Source organism: Zingiber officinale, chromosome 7B, assembly GCF_018446385.1.
Source record: "Zingiber officinale cultivar Zhangliang chromosome 7B, Zo_v1.1, whole genome shotgun sequence".
Lineage (NCBI taxonomy): Eukaryota > Viridiplantae > Streptophyta > Magnoliopsida > Zingiberales > Zingiberaceae > Zingiber > Zingiber officinale.
In genome coordinates this window covers 40,766,365-40,775,246 of record NC_055999.1, presented here as the reverse complement: position 1 = coordinate 40,775,246, position 8,882 = coordinate 40,766,365, and the positions used below count along the sequence as shown (strand labels likewise).

The 8,882-nt window shown below is 40.3% G+C and overlaps 1 long non-coding RNA gene across 1 annotated transcript; it reads right to left on the bottom strand.

Moving 5' to 3' along the window:
• Positions 1–2,498: 2,498 nt before the first annotated feature.
• On the bottom strand, positions 2,499–4,901 carry LOC122003710. The gene is made up of 2 exons (XR_006118047.1): positions 4,691–4,901; positions 2,499–2,776 (listed from the first exon to the last, which is right to left on the bottom strand). It is a non-coding gene; the product is annotated as an uncharacterized LOC122003710 (long non-coding RNA).
• Between the last annotated feature and the right edge of the window lie 3,981 nt (positions 4,902–8,882).

Here is an 8,882-nt window from a genome sequence, read left to right as displayed (position 1 = left end):
CAAAAGGAAGGATCATCTAGAGTAGGATCATCAGCTAGAGGGTCGTCAGTTGGAGGTGGTGCAAGAGGCTGCTCGGGTGCCGGCTGAGGCTATCCTTGGCGCCGTATCTCACCTCGGAGAGACGCGTGTTGGTGCAGAAGAGGCCGACAAGAGGGGGGTGAATTGCTGAAAACACAAAATAAAAATACCCTCCTCGGATTTCAACTCAATTAATGCAATAGTAAATAAAGTAAAGGCAGAAATAAAATTAAACCAAGCAAGGAAATAGAAATTAAGTAGAAAACAGGATTTAACCTGGTTACAACCAAGGAGGTTGTTAATCCAGGGCAGTAAGAAAAAGCTCAGTAGAAAAATCTCCTTTGCTGAAGGCGGAGAAGCCTTTTACACTTTGGAAGCTTAGAACTATTGCTAGGAATGACTACACAATGATTGCTTGAGTTGTTGTTGAATTCCTAGCTCCAGGGGCCTTTTTATAGCTCCTGGAAAGTCTATCTCGAGGGTCCAAGGCGCCTCCAACAAGGTTTAAGGCGCCTCCAACTCGATCTGCGGATAAAACTTTATCCGCAGTAAACGGTTAAACTCAGGCGCCTTAAACAATCATTAAAGCTGCGATGTTTAAGGCGCCTTGATGTGTTTAAGGCGCCTTGAGGTTCTTCTGATAATTTCTACAGTAATTTCGACCTCTTTTGTCTTCTTTTCTTCTTCTCTTTAGCTTCGAAGTTCGTTCTTTTGGGTGATTGCGACCAACGAAATAGGGCTCACCGAACCCAATTCCGGCCTTCTCCTCGGCGACCTTAGTCCCGCGTCCCTCGAAGCCGCGCCTCTTCATGCCGGAGTACTCTTGACTCTCTCGTCCGGACGAGCCGTCGGCTCCCTTCCGTCGTCCTTCTCGCTTCATTGCGTCTTCCGCTCGACTTCCTGTGTTCCTAAGCTCCTGCACACTCAGACACAGGGATCAAACACAGCAGGATCTAACCAACTTGGTTGATCACATCAAAACTACCACGGGGTCCAACAATCTCCCCCTTTTTGATGTGCATCAACCCAAGTTCAAGTTAGGGTTAAAATAGACATAAAAAGTAATTTTAAAGAAAAAATTACTAAACTAACAAGTTAAGCATAATTTTTTGCAATTAGTAAAATTGCAACACTTTGCAACACTTTTTATAATAACAGAAATGTTAAATTTTTCTAACTCCCCCTAAACTTATACTTATCTCTCCCCCTTTGATCACAACAAAAATGGGGTTAAAAAAAACTAAGTTAAGTAAAATGTATAGAAATTTAAAAAATTCTAAGTCAAAATGAATTTTTCCCAAAAAAAATTTCTAAGTCAAATTTTAGAATTTTAAAAAAAATTCTAAGTCAATAAAAAATTTCTAAGTCAAATTGAAATTTTTGAATTTTCACAATCTGACTTTTTAGAATTTTAAAAAGATTTAAAAACTTTTAAAGCATTATATAATTCTAGTTTAATGCTTTTTCAGAAAGTTAATTAAACATTTTCTTTCAATATTTTAGCTTTCAGGTCGTGGTGAGGCACTAGGCCTTCTTGGTTATTGGAGCAACAACCACTTCCTTAAATTTCAATATTTAATTTTCTCACTGTAAGCTTTTAATTTTTGAAAAATTAATTAAGCACAGATTTTGGAACCCAATAGAGGTTCCTACCTACAGGGTTATTCAGATACTTAGGGGGTACATAATTTTTGGGTATCCTTCTAAGCTGACCCTGATGGTTTCTAATATACCAGTTCAATTTTTCATAAACTTTAATTTTTGAATTTGGAAATTTATTTAAACATGTACTACTTCTTAATTTCTCAATTTCTAATTTTAGATTTTTATTTTCAGATTTCAAATTTTTATTTTCTTTTTCTAATTGATCTAATTCTTTAGACAAAGCTTTAATAAACTCAAAAGACTGTTTAGAGTTTAGGGCACGTACCTTAGTTACCTCATCTTGCGATGTTCCCCCTTCATCATTGCTTTCTCCTTCTGATGTTCCTCCCCCTTCATCTATGCTCATTTCTGAGCTAGACGTTTCTTCTAGCTGATGGTTGGCCATCAGTGCTAGTCCCGAGAATTCTTCGATGTCTGACTCGGAGGATGATGAATCTGACCAAGTAGCCTTCAGGTTCTTGTGCTTGGAGGATTCTGGTTTCTTGCTTTTTGATTTTTCCCTTTCTTTCTCCTTTCTCTTTAATTTCGTGCAGTCATCCTTGATGTGCCCTTCTTCGTTGCAGTTGTAGCAGCGATGTAACAACCCACCCTTCTTACTACTACTCTCTAAGGGCGACCGTTACCTAACTACTACTCTACTTACTAGTGTCACTTATGCTATTATTAGCGACACTTAGATTTATCACGGCCCAGAGGAAAACCTACCGAAAAATTTCGACAGAGTCTTCCCTGTACCGGTGACCAAATCTATAATACACAAGATATATACACAGCCACATGCGGCTGGATCACATTTATTCACAACCACGCAGTAATAAATTCATATTTTAACCAAAAGACTAGTCTAATAATAAGAACTAAACACAATCTCCCAGAATGGAACATATAAGCTACAATGCAATCAAACTCAATCATAAACTCATAAACTTCATAACGGAAGTTTAAAGAAAGGAACTAGAGTATAAACTCTAATCAAATAGGTCCTGCAGGTTTGATAACACTCTCTGGATCTCTCCATAGTCGCAGTCATCACACACCTTCATCACCACCACCATCCTGTCGCCTCCCTTTCATATCTTAGCTTTTCCTTTATCTGCGGTAGGAGGAAAAAAAAACAAAAGATCTATAAGCGAAAACGCTTAGTAAGTACTAATCTATCTCACAAAAACATCGAAGTGCATAAAAAGGATGCAACAATACTAAAACTGAAATGCTAAAAGCAAAGCTGCATGTACTCATAGTATACAGAAATAAAACTGAATACTAAACATGCTCACTAACTGACAGGAAAGTAATGAAACAACTACTGTAAGCTTAGAATTAAAGAACTAAACTTTTATTGATTCTAAGCATAAAACTTGTTTCATTTTCTTATATCTTTATACCAGAAATTAATCTTTTAATTTCTCTTTTACTTTCTTCTTCTTTTCTTTTTCTTTTCTTATGCTAGAAATTAATCTTTTAATTTCTCTTTCACTTTCTTCTTCTTGTTCTTCTTGTTCTTCTTTTCTTCTTTGGTTTTCTTTTCTTGGGCCCAGGCCTAGTACCAACTCATGCGCGTTCCCTAATAGGTTGGGGTTGCGAGCCACCAATCCTAAAAGAGCAGACCTCGGTCTACCAGGGCCAAGACCTCGGAAATGGTCACCTGGATTTGTTTAACGACAAGCTCTTGGATGTCGGGTACTAGCCTCTTGCTTTACTTACTTGTTATCTTCTTTTAATTAGACCTTGGTCTTTTTCTTTACTCATACTTCTCATAATCCTTTACTAGAGCTTATTAGAATCCTTTAGATATATATCTAACAAGTATAGGATTACAACTAACCAAGCATGCTATATAAAAATAACACAAAGGAAAACAAATCTGAACTCCCTAAGCCTGTTATAAAATAGAGCAAAGGAAAGCAAATCTGGACTTTCTAAACATGCTATAAAATAAAGGAAAAGAAAGCACATCTGGACTTACTAATCATGCTATAAAAACATGGCATAGAATGCTACTTTAGTGCTTCTAAACATGCTGTAAAAATAAGCAAAGAATGCTACTTTAATACTTCTAAACATGCTGTAAAAACAGGGCATAGAATGCTACTTCAGTGCTTCTAAACATGCTGTAAAACTAGGCAAAGAATGCTACTTTAATACTTCTAAACATGCTGTAAAAACAGGGCATAGAATGCTACTTCAGTGCTTCTAAACATGCTGTAAAACTAGGCAAAGAATGCTACTTTAATACTTCTAAACATGCTGTAAAAACAGGGCATAGAATGCTACTTTAGGGCTTCTAAACATGCTGTAAAAATAGGCAAAGAATGCTACTTTAATACTTCTAAACATGCTGTAAAAACATGGCATAGAATGCTACTGAAAAACTAAAACATAATGCACAGCAAACCCGAATACATGTATACTAGCAAGATTCTGCACTTGTTAACCTAATAGAATTTTGCATTATCATTTAATACAATCTGCCTGCCATACGAAACTAAGGTACCTACAAATAACATGGTACAACCAGGAAGTCTACTAAATGCATGCTAAGAGGAACCGAAGCTATTCCTAATGCTGTACAAAACCGAAGCAAGGAAAACAAGCCACTAGACAACACAAAAGAAGTCTAACCAGACCTACTAATATAGAGCTGTTCCTTTCAAGTTTTACAGGGAAATGATGACAAGAGATGCTCTAATCTGCATGGTATAAAAACAACCAGCAATGGCAGAACATGCTATCCAAAAAAAAACTAAACCTAATCATTCATATTCTTCCTCTATGTCTCACGGCAGAAAGCTAAAAGGACCCAAAAATCTCAACAACATGCTTCAAATTCAAAATGAACAAAGAACCCGATTCCTCAATCTTAACATGCTGTGCTCGTATAAAGGAGAGGTCAAACTTGCTGTGCCGCCACATACGAAGGTCTAGGGTTCATGCTAGGCCTCGGAAGCAAAGGAAGAATCAAAAAGGAAACCCGAAACAACTCCTACCGCAGGTGAGTAGTACTTACTCTTGATTGCTTGGACTTACAACCGAGAAGAAAGATTGCTAGGGTTTCGGGAAAAGCTTGAGATCTCGGTGATCCTTTTGTGCCCGCGTGCTCCCCTCGACAATACGACCTTAAGGAGGTGAAGAAAACCCCTCGGAAAGCTTTGGCCGGCCGCCGGAGGAAGAGCCCTAAGCCGGCTTTCTTCGTTTCCGCCGCGAGAGGAGAAGAACCGCGCCGTCGCGAGGGAGAAGGGGAGAAACAATTTCGGGAGAAATTGTTTTGGGTTTTGGAAAATCAAAACCTAATTACCTTTAATATATAAGGGTTTTATTCCAAACTATACTATATACTTATTTAACTCTATTTGAGATTAACATAAATCTCTTATCCCAGCTGGTCAAGCCGGTTTGGCTTGGTTTGGTCCGACCCGAGGTCGCGGGTTCGAATCTTTTCTCCAACACTTTTTGCTTAAACTTCTTTGATTTTGTAAAAATACTAAACGACTTCCAAAAATTACGTAAAAATACTCTAAAAATTCCTAAAAATCTCTAGAATATTTTAAAAGGCATTCCCAAATATTTTTATGGACATTTGGAACTCGAAATAGGGAAAATTGGGTCGTTACAATCCCCCATACCTTATAAAAAGTTCGTCCTCGAACTTAGAATAGTTTTGGATACTTCTGTCTCATGCTGTCCTCCCGCTCCCAAGTGACTTCCTCGTACTTCTGGTTCTGCCAGATGACCTTCACTAGTGGTACTTCTTTATTTCTTAATCTCTTAACTACTCTGTCCACTATCCGTGTAGGCTTGGATCTGCACTGACTGAGGCTGAATCACTTGGCTCGGGTCATGGAGACACTTCTTTAGCATAGAGACATGAAACACATTGTGTATTGCTGACATGTCTTGTGGTAAGTCCAGCCTGTAAGCTACTTTCCCAATCCTCTCTATGATCAGGTAAGGTCCTACATAGCGAGGACTTAATTTGCCCTTCTTGCCAAATCTCATCACTCCCTTCAGAGGACAACTGAATCTCCTACTTGGAATTCCAATGGCCTACACGTGTGTCAGCATAACTCTTCTGTCTGCTCTGGGCGTCTCGATTCTCTGTCGATTTTTGGATTGCTTGAGTAGTCTCATCTATCACCTCTGAATGCCTACTCTACTTCCATCTCTTTTCTCTCTCCTGCTTCTTGCCAAGATATGGGTGATCTGCATTTCCTGCCATATAGTGCCTCATAAGGTGTCATCTTGATGGTGGCACGATACTATTGTTGTAGCGAATTCACTAAGCACAAATACTTGCTGACTTCCTTTAAAATCCGATTACAAGCTCGAGCATATCTTCTAAAATCGATTCACTCGCTCATGCATCATCGATCGGATGGAAAGCTGTGCTGAACTTGAGTTTGGTGCCTAGTGCAGTCTGAACACACTCCCAAAAGTGTGAGGTGAAGCCCCCATCTCTATCGAAACGATAGATTTAGGAACTCCATGAAGTCTGACTACCTCTTTAACATATAGCTGGGCCAACTGCTCTATAGAGTGGGACACCTTGATGGTTAGGAAGTGAGCAGACTTGGTCAATCGGTCTACTATTACCCATATCGCATCATATCCATTGGTGATTCTTGGAAGACCTGTTATGAAGTCCATGGATATGTCTTCCCATTTCCATTCTGGTATTGGGAGAGGCTGAAGAACTCCTCCTGGTCTCTGGTGCTCTGCTTTGACTCTCTGGCATGTCAAGCAGGTACTGACATATTTAGCAACGTCTCTTTTAAGTCCTGACCACCAGAACCTCTGTTTCACATCTTGGTACATCTTGGAAGAACCAGGATGCATGGAATATGGTGTACTGTGAGCTTCTTCTAAGATCTTCTTCCTCAGTTCTTCATCATGGGGCACGCAAATGCGACTCCCTTGATAAAGAATTCCGCTATCTGTTACTCTAAACTCTGAGTTGTCTTCTTTCTGTATCCCCTGCTTGATCTTCTGGATGTCCGGATCTTCACTTTGCTTTCTCTGTATCTCCACAAGCAATGTAGACTCTAAGGTCAATGCAGAGAGCTGTCCTTCGATAATTTCAAGTCCAAAATCTGACAACTCCTTCTGCAGTGGCAGGGCTAGTGATGACAAAGACATCAGTGATGCACTAGATTTTCTGCTGAGTGCATCTGCCACTTTGTTAGCTTTGCTTGGGTGGTAGAGAATTTCACAGTCGTAATCTTTGACCAACTCCAGCCACCTGCGCTGTCTCATATTTAAGTCCTTCTGAGTGAAGAAGTACTTAAGACTCTGATGATCTGTGAAGATTCTACACTGAACTCCATACAAATAATGTCGCCAGAGTTTAAGTGCAAAAACCACAGCTGCCAGCTCAAGATCATGAGTAGGATAGTTCTTCTCATAATCTTTGAGTTGTCTGGAAGCATAAGCTATGACTTTTCCTTCTTGCATGAGTACAGCTCCTAAGCCCATCTTGGAAGCATCACTATAGATGTCGAAACTCTTGTCGCTCTATGGAACAGTCAGAATGGGAGCACTGATCAATCTCTTCTTTAGCTCTTGGAAACTCTGCTCACATTTATCTGACCATTCGAATCTCTTGTTCTTTCTGGTGAGGGCTGTTAGTGGAGAGGCTATCCGGGAAAAGTCCTCCACGAACTTCCTGTAGTACCCAGCTAAACCAAGGAAGCTTCTGATCTCTCTGACGTTCTTGGGTCTACTCCAGTTGTTGACCGCTTCCACTTTGGCTGGATCCACTTGGATACCTTCTTTAGAAATTATGTGACCTAAAAACGCCACCTGATTTAACCAGAACTCACACTTTGAGAATTTAGCATAAAGCTGCTTCTGCCGAAGAGTCTGCAGTACTATCCTCAAGTGCGTGTCATGCTCCTCTGGGGTCCTTGAATAGACCAGAATGTCATCGATGAATACAATGACAAATTTGTCAAGATATTCTCTGAACACTCTGTTCATTAGGTCCATGAAAACCGCAGGTGCATTGGTCACTCCAAATGGCATAACTACAAACTTGTAGTGTCCATATCTAGTTCTAAATACCGTTCTGGGTATATCTCTTTCTTTCACTTTCAGCTGATGGTACCCAGAGCGCAGGTCTATCTTTGAGGACACCGTCGCTCCTCTTAACTGATCAAATAAGTCATCGATCCTGGGAATGGGGTACTTGTCCTTAACTGCTACTTTGCTCAGCGTTCTGAAATCTATGCACATTAGCACGGATCCGTCTTTCTTCTTAACGAACAACTCCTTCAGCTCTACCGGAGACTTGCGATACGGAGCTTTTGAAATTGGACCGGTTCCAGGAACCAATTCAATCTCAAATCCACTCATTTATTGGGAGGTAGTCCAGGTAGATCTGCTGGGAATACCTCGAGATATTCACAGACCACCCGAACCCCCTCTTTCTTACCTTCTTTCTGTTCTTCTGCACTTACTTGACTGGGGCTCCGGGCTCCCTACTGTCTTGTCTTCTATCTTGACTGGCTTGAACTCTATAAACTCCTCATAGTGCTTCTTGGTGATAGAACTCTTCATAGAACTCTAACTGAAAATCTGCCCAGCTCATCTGATCGGCTGCTCTCTTGGTCTTTATCCTCTCCCACCACATATGAGCATCTCCAGACAGGCAAAAAGAGGCGCACTTGCCCTTCTCGACTTCTGGCCAGTCAAGAAGCTCTATAGTGCTCTCTAGTGTTTTAAACCAAGCCTGGGCATCCCAGGGCTCAGTCATGCCTGAGAAGCATTCTGGTTTCAGCTTCAGCCACTGGATGAGGTATGCTTCTTGTCTTCTAGGTGTTGTGGCGACTTCCAGGGCAACTGATAGGACTTCAGTCACTACTGAGGTCTCCACATTAATGGTTGGGGAAGTGGGAGGAGCTGATTTCTGATTGGTCATTAGATTGTCAATCACTTGCTGTAGTGCTCGCTACTTGTCTCTAAAGTTGAGTAACAATTTCAGAGAGAATAGGCCCAAGGGTTCTGGGCTATTCGTTCTCCTGATCCTGGTTCTCAGTACGAACGGTACGGGAACATCCTTTTTCTTAACATCTAATTATGCAAGGTAAAGGCTTGATATCTTACTTTAACTCTTCTAATCATACATAAATACGAATAGAGACAAGGGAAATTAAATCTTCTATCTTACTTTAGTACTCAAAAAAATAAGTACTCTATACTGCAGT